Consider the following 14,899-nt stretch of genomic DNA (forward strand, 5'->3'; position numbering starts at 1 on the left):
AGAGCAAAAACAAGGAGAAATGAAAACATTTCTCCTCAGTGCGCCACTCTAACGACACCCCTGGGATGGCGTTGGATTTTGGTGCTGACGCAGATTTACGCCAACTCCTAAATCTGGAGCAGCATCAAAATGCTATGGTGTTGCTGTGGCACACTCCCAACAACACCCATTGCACGCCCCTTCCAGGGAACGCGCTGCGTGCTAAGGGGCCGTATTTACAAGGTGGTGTTAAGCCACAAAAAGTGGCTGAACGCCATCTTGTAAATACCGCGCAGTGCATAGTGCCACGGGGGCGTCACTAAAAGTGATGCTCCGGTGGCGATAGGACCTTGTAAGTCTGGCACTTTATTTGCTCAAGGTGTGTGTTCTTGGTGAGGGCAGGAAAGCTATTTTCGCTCTCGTACCTTCCTTCCTTGGCTGGCTTGAATGCTGTAGGCTCAGGCTTCATTGCAAAGGTCAAACAGTGAGCAACTGACTGCCGTAAGCTGGCGCAACTCCTCTTGGTGAGCTGTGACAGATGCCCCAGGAGCGTAGTACCTCACGATGGTGAGGGATAGACACAGTCTCTTTTATCTCAGCTTGCCTGTCAGGTGAGGCAGGAAATGCAAATACTGTGAAAAAGCCCAGCGTCTCGAACCAGGGACCTTTCGCATGTGAGGTGCGCATGATAACCACTACACTAGATAAACAGACACACTTGCCGGCTTGCTTCATGTGGCTATGCATTGTACTGGAACCACCACACTATGGAAACAGACACACCTGCTTGCTTTATGTGGCTATGCATTGGACTGGGATGCAAGGATGAGGGCCAATGTTCATGACGCTCAAAGCTGAGCCTTCCGGAACACGATCTCTTCCCTTGGAAGAAAGGAACTGGGATCACTTTCATTCCAAGAGGTGATTTCAGAACTGGACCCGAAATTACCATGGAGAAGCACTGTGCATTTAATGTTCCTACGAGCACTGCTGCTCCAGCACAGAAAAGCAGTTGCAAAGAAATCTTGCATACCTTCATGATGCTGAACCGTCTCGACGCCAGTATAAAGCATGTATTGCATTGCAACATGACATCTTACAAGAGTGAAAAGCAGAAATACTCCTGTTTAAAACACAGACTGAACCTATAAAGGTAGGGGTTTGTCTGGGATTTGAACCGAGGTCCTCTCACACCCGAAGCGAGAATCATACCCCTATACCAACTAGACTCCCGCTGCATAATCATTTGAAACATCTTCTGAAGCGTCTTTCCGAAAAGCAGGGCCATTTGGAGGCTCTCTCTCTCTAAGCGTGCCATAGCAATTGATGTTTTCTGTCAAGGATTTTTTGTTTGTCTCTAGCAAGGCAAGAGGTAGTCAAAATGCCCTGTGCCAGTGAGCTGAACTAGGGCACTGATGTGAAAAGCAGACCCTTTCTGGTAGTTGTAACCCGCTGCAAGTCATGGACCCTTGCACCTTAGACTTCCCAACCAGAAGCACTGAAGGGCCTGCTAGCTCTTGAGCCAGAGGAGCATGCCTCTTGGATTCAAGCACACTTGCTCGATCAGCGCTCGATGAGGCTCGATCAGGCGAGATTTATATTAGTGGCTCATAGGCCTGAAACACTCACCTGGGAGACGCAGGGTGGCTGATTTCCCGGAATGGCCCTTGATGGGGAAATCACCTCCTTTCCCCCGCCTCATTTCAGAATTGTGTGCTAGTCGCAAGACAGTGTTCAGGGGTTCATGGGTACTGCCTACTCCCAGCTGCCTCTCTGTCTTCTTCATGTAAATTGCAAGTCACGAGGAGGCACCATTGCCAATATGCTCCGCCCACCTAACCAAGAAACCTAGTTTGAGCTTGTCTGCCTGTGTTGTTGCAGGGGCAGTGTCTTCTTTGCCCAAAAGGTGGCAGGAGAGCCTCACTTCAAACGATAGAATCAACTGCTTAAGTAGAAACCAGCATGGTAGTTACTGTCATAAAGTGCAGCTCTAACAGAAGGTGTGCCTGAGACGTCCCTTCCAGTAATACACAGAATTTTGATTGAGGGCCCAGCCGATGGGTTGGTGGATTTCTCCTCACATGCCACAGCAGCTTCCAAAGATAGTGGTGTGAGGAGCTGGCTCTGCAAGCAGAGCAAGATTTAAGGGAAGAAAATACACCTGTCAAAAGTGGGATTTGAACCCACGCCTCCATGAAGAGACCAGAAGGCTCAGCTTCACTGAAGATCAAGCTCTCTTGAGTCTGGCGCCTTAGACCACTCGGCCATCCTGACAGCCAAAACAGTGTGCAGGTCGGACTCTTCAGTCTGCACTTGTTGATTTTGCCGCTTGCAATGTTCCTATCAAAGTCACAGCTTTAAAGGCCCCACAATATAACATGGCCAAGAAAAAAAAAAAAAAACAGAACAAGAAACAAGAAACAATGCACATGCACGACCACCGAGGGATGCAGATAACTTTTTAGCGTCCTGCAATAGTAAAGCACGTTTTACACAGGTCACAAGTTTTTAAAGGTCATTTCTGTCTAAGTGTGCATTGAGAGAGACTGAGGTTTTAGGGAGCAAACACAAAAGCTGCTGCTGCCAAGTGTTTCTGCCCGGTCTCGAACCAGGGACCTTTCGCGTGTGAGGCGAACGTGATAACCACTACACAACAGAAACAAGCTTGCTGGTTTGACTGAAGGAGCACAGTTCCCCTCATATGTTTGCACGATTTCCTCTATACTTTATCAGCAGTTGCTCGGAATGCGAGGGGTAAGTGTGAAAATTGCAGCGGTGTCAGCCAGCATGCATACACTCAGACGTCCTGAAAAATCCCACAGCTGCGGGCAGAGACAGACAAATATCTGATGCCTAAATGCCAGGAAGGAGAGCCTGTGAAATCATCACACAGGGCGCACTGAGAGCAAGCAGGAAGGAAGCCAAGGCATTGTAATCCATTTTTCGCCTGAGGCAAAAAATATGTTTTGCGCAACAATGCTTCGAGTGGAATGAGAAATGTTGAGGGGTTGTGTATTTTGAGCAGGATTTGATTGTTTTCCGCTAAAATGGGCTTGTCCGGGATTTGAACCTGGGACCTCTCGCACCCTAAGCGAGAATCATACCCCTAGACCAACGAGCCTGGGCACAGAAATGCAACGGCTCCGACCCTGCTCGGAGGGTTGGTGACAGAGAGTGGGAGACTACATCCCAAAGCAAGAAACTGCACATGGTGCTCTCTTCTGCAGTACGACTAGAGTCATTTGCATGGTCTTCATCGAACATGACATAAAAAGCCTCTATCCTTTAGACATTTTGGCCCAGATTTACAAGAAAATGACTAAGCGCGACGCTGTGCCAAATTTGCAAGCCCCACGCGCCGTCATTTTCAAAATGCAGGGAAGCGCCGTATTTAGTAGAATACAGCGCACCCCTGTGCTTCCCCCTGCGCCAGCTCTAAATTAGCTGCTGAGCGCCAACGCAGCCGTTCTTGCACCATGGTACAAGGATGACTGCGTTGAGGGGGAAATTGTTTTTGTGCAGGAAGGGACACCTTCCTGCCCCAAAAAAAAATCTTCAATGGTGATTTGCTCTTACTTCTATGTGTGCTGCAGAATGCATCACACATAGAAAGAGCAAAAACAAGGAGAAATGAAAACATTTCTCCTCAGTGCGCCACTCTAACGACACCCCTGGGATGGCGTTGGATTTTGGTGCTGACGCAGATTTACGCCAACTCCTAAATCTGGAGCAGTATCAAAATGCTATGGTGTTGCTGTGGCACTCTCCCAACAACACCCATTGCACGCCCCTTCCAGGGAACGCGCTGCGTGCTAAGGGGCCGTATTTACAAGGTGGTGTTAAGCCACAAAAAGTGGCTGAACGCCATCTTGTAAATACCGCGCAGTGCATAGTGCCACCGGGGCGTCACTAAAAGTGATGCTCCGGTGGCGATAGGGCCTTGTAAGTCTGGCACTTTATTTGCTCAAGGTGTGTGTTCTTGGTGAGGGCAGGAAAGCTATTTTCGCTCTCGTACCTTCCTTCCTTGGCTGGCTTGAATGCTGTAGGCTCAGGCTTCATTGCAAAGGTCAAACAGTGAGCAACTGACTGCCGTAAGCTGGCGCAACTCCTCTTGGTGAGCTGTGACAGATGCCCCAGGAGCGTAGTACCTCACGATGGTGAGGGATAGACACAGTCTCTTTTATCTCAGCTTGCCTGTCAGGTGAGGCAGGAAATGCAAATACTGTGAAAAAGCCCAGCGCCTCGAACCAGGGACCTTTCGCATGTGAGGTGCGCATGATAACCACTACACTAGACAAACAGACACACTTGCCGGCTTGCTTCATGTGGCTATGCATTGTACTGGAACCACCACACTATGGAAACAGACACACCTGCTTGCTTTATGTGGCTATGCATTGGACTGGGATGCAAGGATGAGGGCCAATGTTCATGACGCTCAAAGCTGAGCCTTCCGGAACACGATCTCTTCCCTTGGAAGAAAGGAACTGGGATCACTTTCATTCCAAGAGGTGATTTCAGAACTGGACCCGAAATTACCATGGAGAAGCACTGTGCATTTAATGTTCCTACGAGCACTGCTGCTCCAGCACAGAAAAGCAGTTGCAAAGAAATCTCGCATACCTTCATGATGCTGAACCGTCTCGACGCCAGTATAAAGCATGTATTGCATTGCAACATGACATCTTACAAGAGTGAAAAGCATAAATACTCCTGTTTAAAACACAGACTGAACCTATAAAGGTAGGGGTTTGTCTGGGATTTGAACCGAGGTCCTCTCACACCCGAAGCGAGAATCATACCCCTATACCAACTAGACTGCCGCTGCATAGTCATTTGAAACATCTTCTGAAGCGTCTTTCCGAAAAGCAGGGCCATTTGGAGGCTCTCTCTCTCCAAGCGTGCCATAGCAATTGATGTTTTCTGTCAAGGATTTTTTGTTTGTCTCTAGCAAGGCAAGAGGTAGTCAAAATGCCCTGTGCCAGTGAGCTGAACTAGGGCACTGATGTGAAAAGCAGACCCTTTCTGGTAGTTGTAACCCGCTGCAAGTCATGGACCCTTGCACCTTAGACTTCCCAACCAGAAGCACTGAAGGGCCTGCTAGCTCTTGAGCCAGAGGAGCATGCCTCTTGGATTCAAGCACACTTGCTCGATCAGCGCTCGATCAGGCTCGATCAGGCGAGATTTATATTAGTGGCTCATAGGCCTGAAACACTCACCTGGGAGACGCAGGGTGGCTGATTTCCCGGAATGGCCCTTGATGGGGAAATCACCTCCTTTCCCCCGCCTCATTTCAGAATTGTGTGCTAGTCGCAAGACAGTGTTCAGGGGTTCATGGGTACTGCCTACTCCCAGCTGCCTCTCTGTCTTCTTCATGTAAATTGCAAGTCACGAGGAGGCACCATTGCCAATATGCTCCGCCCACCTAACCAAGAAACCTAGTTTGAGCTTGTCTGCCTGTGTTGTTGCAGGGGCAGTGTCTTCTTTGCCCAAAAGGTGGCAGGAGAGCCTCACTTCAAACAATAGAATCAACTGCTTAAGTAGAAACCAGCATGGTAGTTACTGTCATAAAGTGCAGCTCTAACAGAAGGTGTGCCTGAGACGCCCCTTCCAGTAATACACAGAATTTTGATTGAGGGCCCAGCCGATGGGTTGGTGGATTTCTCCTCACATGCCACAGCAGCTTCCAAAGATAGTGGTGTGAGGAGCTGGCTCTGCAAGCAGAGCAAGATTTAAGGGAAGAAAATACACCTGTCAGAAGTGGGATTTGAACCCACGCCTCCATGAAGAGACCAGAAGGCTCAGCTTCACTGAAGATCAAGCTCTCTTGAGTCTGGCACCTTAGACCACTCGGCCATCCTGACAGCCAAAACAGTGTGCAGGTCGGACTCTTCAGTCTGCACTTGTTGATTTTGCCGCTTGCAATGTTCCTATCAAAGTCACAGCTTTAAAGGCCCCACAATATAACATGGCCAAGAAAAAAAAAAAAAAACAGAACAAGAAACAATGCACATGCACGACCACCGAGGGATGCAGATAACTTTTTAGCGTCCTGCAATACTAAAGCACGTTTTACACAGGTCACAAGTTTTTAAAGGTCATTTCTGTCTAAGTGTGCATTGAGAGAGCCTGAGGTTTTAGGGAGCAAACACAAAAGCTGCTGCTGCCAAGTGTTTCTGCCCGGTCTCGAACCGGGGACCTTTCGCGTGTGAGGCGAACGTGATAACCACTACACTACAGAAACAAGCTTGCTGGTTTGACTGAAGGAGCACAGTTCCCCTCATATGTTTGCACGATTTCCTCTATACTTTATCAGCAGTTGCTTGGAATGCGAGGGGTAAGTGTGAAAATTGCAGCGGTGTCAGCCAGCATGCATACACTCAGACGTCCTGAAAAATCCCACAGCTGCGGGCAGAGACAGACAAATATCTGATGCCTAAATGCCAGGAAGGAGAGCCTGTGAAATCATCACACAGGGCGCACTGAGAGCAAGCAGGAAGGAATCCAAGGCATTGTAATCCATTTTTCGCCTGAGGCAAAAAATATGTTTTGCGCAACAATGCTTCGAGTGGAATGAGAAATGTTGAGGGGTTGTGTATTTTGAGCAGGATTTGATTGTTTTCCGCTAAAATGGGCTTGTCCGGGATTTGAACCTGGGACCTCTCGCACCCTAAGCGAGAATCATACCCCTAGACCAACGAGCCTGGGCACAGAAATGCAACGGCTCCGACCCTGCTCGGAGGGTTGGTGACAGAGAGTGGGAGACTACATCCCAAAGCAAGAAACTGCACATGGTGCTCTCTTCTGCAGTACGACTAGAGTCATTTGCATGGTCTTCATCGAACATGACATAAAAAGCCTCTATCCTTTAGACATTTTGGCCCAGATTTACAAGAAAATGACTAAGCGCGACGCTGTGCCAAATTTGCAAGCCCCACGCGCCGTCATTTTCAAAATGCAGGGAAGCGCCGTATTTAGTAGAATACAGCGCACCCCTGTGCTTCCCCCTGCGCCAGCTCTAAATTAGCTGCTGAGCGCCAACGCAGCAGTTCTTGCACCATTGTACAAGGATGACTGCGTTGAGGGGGAAATTGTTTTTGTGCAGGAAGGGACACCTTCCTGCCCAAAAAAAAAATCTTCAATGGTGATTTGCTCTTACTTCTATGTGTGCTGCAGAATGCATCACACATAGAAAGAGCAAAAACAAGGAGAAATGAAAACATTTCTCCTCAGTGCGCCACTCTAACGACACCCCTGGGATGGCGTTGGATTTTGGTGCTGACGCAGATTTACGCCAACTCCTAAATCTGGAGCAGCATCAAAATGCTATGGTGTTGCTGTGGCACACTCCCAACAACACCCATTGCACGCCCCTTCCAGGGAACGCGCTGCGTGCTAAGGGGCCGTATTTACAAGGTGGTGTTAAGCCACAAAAAGTGGCTGAACGCCATCTTGTAAATACCGCGCAGTGCATAGTGCCACGGGGGCGTCACTAAAAGTGATGCTCCGCTGGCGATAGGACCTTGTAAGTCTGGCACTTTATTTGCTCAAGGTGTGTGTTCTTGGTGAGGGCAGGAAAGCTATTTTCGCTCTCGTACCTTCCTTCCTTGGCTGGCTTGAATGCTGTAGGCTCAGGCTTCATTGCAAAGGTCAAACAGTGAGCAACTGACTGCCGTAAGCTGGCGCAACTCCTCTTGGTGAGCTGTGACAGATGCCCCAGGAGCGTAGTACCTCACGATGGTGAGGGATAGACACAGTCTCTTTTATCTCAGCTTGCCTGTCAGGTGAGGCAGGAAATGCAAATACTGTGAAAAAGCCCAGCGTCTCGAACCAGGGACCTTTCGCATGTGAGGTGCGCATGATAACCACTACACTAGACAAACAGACACACTTGCCGGCTTGCTTCATGTGGCTATGCATTGTACTGGAACCACCACACTATGGAAACAGACACACCTGCTTGCTTTATGTGGCTATGCATTGGACTGGGATGCAAGGATGAGGGCCAATGTTCATGACGCTCAAAGCTGAGCCTTCCGGAACACGATCTCTTCCCTTGGAAGAAAGGAACTGGGATCACTTTCATTCCAAGAGGTGATTTCAGAACTGGACCCGAAATTACCATGGAGAAGCACTGTGCATTTAATGTTCCTACGAGCACTGCTGCTCCAGCACAGAAAAGCAGTTGCAAAGAAATCTCGCATACCTTCATGATGCTGAACCGTCTCGACGCCAGTATAAAGCATGTATTGCATTGCAACATGACATCTTACAAGAGTGAAAAGCATAAATACTCCTGTTTAAAACACAGACTGAACCTATAAAGGTAGGGGTTTGTCTGGGATTTGAACCGAGGTCCTCTCACACCCGAAGCGAGAATCATACCCCTATACCAACTAGACTGCCGCTGCATAATCATTTGAAACATCTTCTGAAGCGTCTTTCCGAAAAGCAGGGCCATTTGGAGGCTCTCTCTCTCTAAGCGTGCCATAGCAATTGATGTTTTCTGTCAAGGATTTTTTGTTTGTCTCTAGCAAGGCAAGAGGTAGTCAAAATGCCCTGTGCCAGTGAGCTGAACTAGGGCACTGATGTGAAAAGCAGACCCTTTCTGGTAGTTGTAACCCGCTGCAAGTCATGGACCCTTGCACCTTAGACTTCCCAACCAGAAGCACTGAAGGGCCTGCTAGCTCTTGAGCCAGAGGAGCATGCCTCTTGGATTCAAGCACACTTGCTCGATCAGCGCTCGATGAAGCTCGATCAGGCGAGATTTATATTAGTGGCTCATAGGCCTGAAACACTCACCTGGGAGACGCAGGGTGGCTGATTTCCCGGAATGGCCCTTGATGGGGAAATCACCTCCTTTCCCCCGCCTCATTTCAGAATTGTGTGCTAGTCGCAAGACAGTGTTCAGGGGTTCATGGGTACTGCCTACTCCCAGCTGCCTCTCTGTCTTCTTCATGTAAATTGCAAGTCACGAGGAGGCACCATTGCCAATATGCTCCGCCCACCTAACCAAGAAACCTAGTTTGAGCTTGTCTGCCTGTGTTGTTGCAGGGGCAGTGTCTTCTTTGCCCAAAAGGTGGCAGGAGAGCCTCACTTCAAACGATAGAATCAACTGCTTAAGTAGAAACCAGCATGGTAGTTACTGTCATAAAGTGCAGCTCTAACAGAAGGTGTGCCTGAGACGTCCCTTCCAGTAATACACAGAATTTTGATTGAGGGCCCAGCCGATGGGTTGGTGGATTTCTCCTCACATGCCACAGCAGCTTCCAAAGATAGTGGTGTGAGGAGCTGGCTCTGCAAGCAGAGCAAGATTTAAGGGAAGAAAATACACCTGTCAAAAGTGGGATTTGAACCCACGCCTCCATGAAGAGACCAGAAGGCTCAGCTTCACTGAAGATCAAGCTCTCTTGAGTCTGGCGCCTTAGACCACTCGGCCATCCTGACAGCCAAAACAGTGTGCAGGTCGGACTCTTCAGTCTGCACTTGTTGATTTTGCCGCTTGCAATGTTCCTATCAAAGTCACAGCTTTAAAGGCCCCACAATATAACATGGCCAAGAAAAAAAAAAAAAAACAGAACAAGAAACAAGAAACAATGCACATGCACGACCACCGAGGGATGCAGATAACTTTTTAGCGTCCTGCAATAGTAAAGCACGTTTTACACAGGTCACAAGTTTTTAAAGGTCATTTCTGTCTAAGTGTGCATTGAGAGAGACTGAGGTTTTAGGGAGCAAACACAAAAGCTGCTGCTGCCAAGTGTTTCTGCCCGGTCTCGAACCGGGGACCTTTCGCATGTGAGGCGAACGTGATAACCACTACACAACAGAAACAAGCTTGCTGGTTTGACTGAAGGAGCACAGTTCCCCTCATATGTTTGCACGATTTCCTCTATACTTTATCAGCAGTTGCTCGGAATGCGAGGGGTAAGTGTGAAAATTGCAGCGGTGTCAGCCAGCATGCATACACTCAGACGTCCTGAAAAATCCCACAGCTGCGGGCAGAGACAGACAAATATCTGATGCCTAAATGCCAGGAAGGAGAGCCTGTGAAATCATCACACAGGGCGCACTGAGAGCAAGCAGGAAGGAATCCAAGGCATTGTAATCCATTTTTCGCCTGAGGCAAAAAATATGTTTTGCGCAACAATGCTTCGAGTGGAATGAGAAATGTTGAGGGGTTGTGTATTTTGAGCAGGATTTGATTGTTTTCCGCTAAAATGGGCTTGTCCGGGATTTGAACCTGGGACCTCTCGCACCCTAAGCGAGAATCATACCCCTAGACCAACGAGCCTGGGCACAGAAATGCAACGGCTCCGACCCTGCTCGGAGGGTTGGTGACAGAGAGTGGGAGACTACATCCCAAAGCAAGAAACTGCACATGGTGCTCTCTTCTGCAGTACGACTAGAGTCATTTGCATGGTCTTCATCGAACATGACATAAAAAGCCTCTATCCTTTAGACATTTTGGCCCAGATTTACAAGAAAATGACTAAGCGCGACGCTGTGCCAAATTTGCAAGCCCCACGCGCCGTCATTTTCAAAATGCAGGGAAGCGCCGTATTTAGTAGAATACAGCGCACCCCTGTGCTTCCCCCTGCGCCAGCTCTAAATTAGCTGCTGAGCGCCAACGCAGCCGTTCTTGCACCATGGTACAAGGATGACTGCGTTGAGGGGGAAATTGTTTTTGTGCAGGAAGGGACACCTTCCTGCCCAAAAAAAAAATCTTCAATGGTGATTTGCTCTTACTTCTATGTGTGCTGCAGAATGCATCACACATAGAAAGAGCAAAAACAAGGAGAAATGAAAACATTTCTCCTCAGTGCGCCACTCTAACGACACCCCTGGGATGGCGTTGGATTTTGGTGCTGACGCAGATTTACGCCAACTCCTAAATCTGGAGCAGTATCAAAATGCTATGGTGTTGCTGTGGCACTCTCCCAACAACACCCATTGCACGCCCCTTCCAGGGAACGCGCTGCGTGCTAAGGGGCCGTATTTACAAGGTGGTGTTAAGCCACAAAAAGTGGCTGAACGCCATCTTGTAAATACCGCGCAGTGCATAGTGCCACCGGGGCGTCACTAAAAGTGATGCTCCGGTGGCGATAGGGCCTTGTAAGTCTGGCACTTTATTTGCTCAAGGTGTGTGTTCTTGGTGAGGGCAGGAAAGCTATTTTCGCTCTCGTACCTTCCTTCCTTGGCTGGCTTGAATGCTGTAGGCTCAGGCTTCATTGCAAAGGTCAAACAGTGAGCAACTGACTGCCGTAAGCTGGCGCAACTCCTCTTGGTGAGCTGTGACAGATGCCCCAGGAGCGTAGTACCTCACGATGGTGAGGGATAGACACAGTCTCTTTTATCTCAGCTTGCCTGTCAGGTGAGGCAGGAAATGCAAATACTGTGAAAAAGCCCAGCGTCTCGAACCAGGGACCTTTCGCATGTGAGGTGCGCATGATAACCACTACACTAGACAAACAGACACACTTGCCGGCTTGCTTCATGTGGCTATGCATTGTACTGGAACCACCACACTATGGAAACAGACACACCTGCTTGCTTTATGTGGCTATGCATTGGACTGGGATGCAAGGATGAGGGCCAATGTTCATGACGCTCAAAGCTGAGCCTTCCGGAACACGATCTCTTCCCTTGGAAGAAAGGAACTGGGATCACTTTCATTCCAAGAGGTGATTTCAGAACTGGACCCGAAATTACCATGGAGAAGCACTGTGCATTTAATGTTCCTACGAGCACTGCTGCTCCAGCACAGAAAAGCAGTTGCAAAGAAATCTCGCATACCTTCATGATGCTGAACCGTCTCGACGCCAGTATAAAGCATGTATTGCATTGCAACATGACATCTTACAAGAGTGAAAAGCATAAATACTCCTGTTTAAAACACAGACTGAACCTATAAAGGTAGGGGTTTGTCTGGGATTTGAACCGAGGTCCTCTCACACCCGAAGCGAGAATCATACCCCTATACCAACTAGACTGCCGCTGCATAGTCATTTGAAACATCTTCTGAAGCGTCTTTCCGAAAAGCAGGGCCATTTGGAGGCTCTCTCTCTCTAAGCGTGCCATAGCAATTGATGTTTTCTGTCAAGGATTTTTTGTTTGTCTCTAGCAAGGCAAGAGGTAGTCAAAATGCCCTGTGCCAGTGAGCTGAACTAGGGCACTGATGTGAAAAGCAGACCCTTTCTGGTAGTTGTAACCCGCTGCAAGTCATGGACCCTTGCACCTTAGACTTCCCAACCAGAAGCACTGAAGGGCCTGCTAGCTCTTGAGCCAGAGGAGCATGCCTCTTGGATTCAAGCACACTTGCTCGATCAGCGCTCGATCAGGCGAGATTTATATTAGTGGCTCATAGGCCTGAAACACTCACCTGGGAGACGCAGGGTGGCTGATTTCCCGGAATGGCCCTTGATGGGGAAATCACCTCCTTTCCCCCGCCTCATTTCAGAATTGTGTGCTAGTCGCAAGACAGTGTTCAGGGGTTCATGGGTACTGCCTACTCCCAGCTGCCTCTCTGTCTTCTTCATGTAAATTGCAAGTCACGAGGAGGCACCATTGCCAATATGCTCCGCCCACCTAACCAAGAAACCTAGTTTGAGCTTGTCTGCCTGTGTTGTTGCAGGGGCAGTGTCTTCTTTGCCCAAAAGGTGGCAGGAGAGCCTCACTTCAAACAATAGAATCAACTGCTTAAGTAGAAACCAGCATGGTAGTTACTGTCATAAAGTGCAGCTCTAACAGAAGGTGTGCCTGAGACGCCCCTTCCAGTAATACACAGAATTTTGATTGAGGGCCCAGCCGATGGGTTGGTGGATTTCTCCTCACATGCCACAGCAGCTTCCAAAGATAGTGGTGTGAGGAGCTGGCTCTGCAAGCAGAGCAAGATTTAAGGGAAGAAAATACACCTGTCAGAAGTGGGATTTGAACCCACGCCTCCATGAAGAGACCAGAAGGCTCAGCTTCACTGAAGATCAAGCTCTCTTGAGTCTGGCACCTTAGACCACTCGGCCATCCTGACAGCCAAAACAGTGTGCAGGTCGGACTCTTCAGTCTGCACTTGTTGATTTTGCCGCTTGCAATGTTCCTATCAAAGTCACAGCTTTAAAGGCCCCACAATATAACATGGCCAAGAAAAAAAAAAAAAAACAGAACAAGAAACAATGCACATGCACGACCACCGAGGGATGCAGATAACTTTTTAGCGTCCTGCAATAGTAAAGCACGTTTTACACAGGTCACAAGTTTTTAAAGGTCATTTCTGTCTAAGTGTGCATTGAGAGAGCCTGAGGTTTTAGGGAGCAAACACAAAAGCTGCTGCTGCCAAGTGTTTCTGCCCGGTCTCGAACCGGGGACCTTTTGCGTGTGAGGCGAACATGATAACCACTACACTACAGAAACAAGCTTGCTGGTTTGACTGAAGGAGCACAGTTCCCCTCATATGTTTGCACGATTTCCTCTATACTTTATCAGCAGTTGCTTGGAATGCGAGGGGTAAGTGTGAAAATTGCAGCGGTGTCAGCCAGCATGCATACACTCAGACGTCCTGAAAAATCCCACAGCTGCGGGCAGAGACAGACAAATATCTGATGCCTAAATGCCAGGAAGGAGAGCCTGTGAAATCATCACACAGGGCGCACTGAGAGCAAGCAGGAAGGAAGCCAAGGCATTGTAATCCATTTTTCGCCTGAGGCAAAAAATATGTTTTGCGCAACAATGCTTCGAGTGGAATGAGAAATGTTGAGGGGTTGTGTATTTTGAGCAGGATTTGATTGTTTTCCGCTAAAATGGGCTCGTCCGGGATTTGAACCTGGGACCTCGCGCACCCTAAGCAAGAATCATACCCCTAGACCAACGAGCCTGGGCACAGAAATGCAACGGCTCCGACCCTGCTCGGAGGGTTGGTGACAGAGAGTGGGAGACTACATCCCAAAGCAAGAAACTGCACATGGTGCTCTCTTCTGCAGTACGACTAGAGTCATTTGCATGGTCTTCATCGAACATGACATAAAAAGCCTCTATCCTTTAGACATTTTGGCCCAGATTTACAAGAAAATGACTAAGCGCGACGCTGTGCCAAATTTGCAAGCCCCACGCGCCGTCATTTTCAAAATGCAGGGAAGCGCCGTATTTAGTAGAATACAGCGCACCCCTGTGCTTCCCCCTGCGCCAGCTCTAAATTAGCTGCTGAGCGCCAACGTAGCAGTTCTTGCACCATGGTACAAGGATGACTGCGTTGAGGGGGAAATTGTTTTTGTGCAGGAAGGGACACCTTCCTGCCCAAAAAAAAAATCTTCAATGGTGATTTGCTCTTACTTCTATGTGTGCTGCAGAATGCATCACACATAGAAAGAGCAAAAACAAGGAGAAATGAAAACATTTCTCCTCAGTGCGCCACTCTAACGACACCCCTGGGATGGCGTTGGATTTTGGTGCTGACGCAGATTTACGCCAACTCCTAAATCTGGAGCAGCATCAAAATGCTATGGTGTTGCTGTGGCACACTCCCAACAACACCCATTGCACGCCCCTTCCAGGGAACGCGCTGCGTGCTAAGGGGCCGTATTTACAAGGTGGTGTTAAGCCACAAAAAGTGGCTGAACGCCATCTTGTAAATACCGCGCAGTGCATAGTGCCACGGGGGCGTCACTAAAAGTGATGCTCCGGTGGCGATAGGACCTTGTAAGTCTGGCACTTTATTTGCTCAAGGTGTGTGTTCTTGGTGAGGGCAGGAAAGCTATTTTCGCTCTCGTACCTTCCTTCCTTGGCTGGCTTGAATGCTGTAGGCTCAGGCTTCATTGCAAAGGTCAAACAGTGAGCAACTGACTGCCGTAAGCTGGCGCAACTCCTCTTGGTGAGCTGTGACAGATGCCCCAGGAGCGTAGTACCTCACGATGGTGAGGGATAGACACAG

General features: G+C 48.8%; 4 non-coding genes across 4 annotated transcripts; all 4 read right to left on the reverse strand.

The window, feature by feature from the left end:
• Positions 1 to 2,567: 2,567 nt before the first annotated feature.
• On the reverse strand, positions 2,568 to 2,640 carry TRNAV-CAC (transfer RNA valine (anticodon CAC)). Its single transcript has one exon. It is a non-coding gene; the product is annotated as a tRNA-Val (tRNA).
• Positions 2,641 to 6,150: 3,510 nt separating this feature from the next.
• TRNAV-CAC (transfer RNA valine (anticodon CAC)) lies at positions 6,151 to 6,223 on the reverse strand. Its single transcript has one exon. It is a non-coding gene; the product is annotated as a tRNA-Val (tRNA).
• A 3,517-nt stretch (positions 6,224 to 9,740) lies between these two features.
• On the reverse strand, positions 9,741 to 9,813 carry TRNAV-CAC (transfer RNA valine (anticodon CAC)). The gene has a single exon. It is a non-coding gene; the product is annotated as a tRNA-Val (tRNA).
• Positions 9,814 to 13,313: 3,500 nt separating this feature from the next.
• TRNAV-CAC (transfer RNA valine (anticodon CAC)) lies at positions 13,314 to 13,386 on the reverse strand. The gene has a single exon. It is a non-coding gene; the product is annotated as a tRNA-Val (tRNA).
• Positions 13,387 to 14,899: the final 1,513 nt, after the last annotated feature.

Source organism: Pleurodeles waltl, chromosome 10 (genome assembly GCF_031143425.1).
Source record: "Pleurodeles waltl isolate 20211129_DDA chromosome 10, aPleWal1.hap1.20221129, whole genome shotgun sequence".
Lineage (NCBI taxonomy): Eukaryota > Metazoa > Chordata > Amphibia > Caudata > Salamandridae > Pleurodeles > Pleurodeles waltl.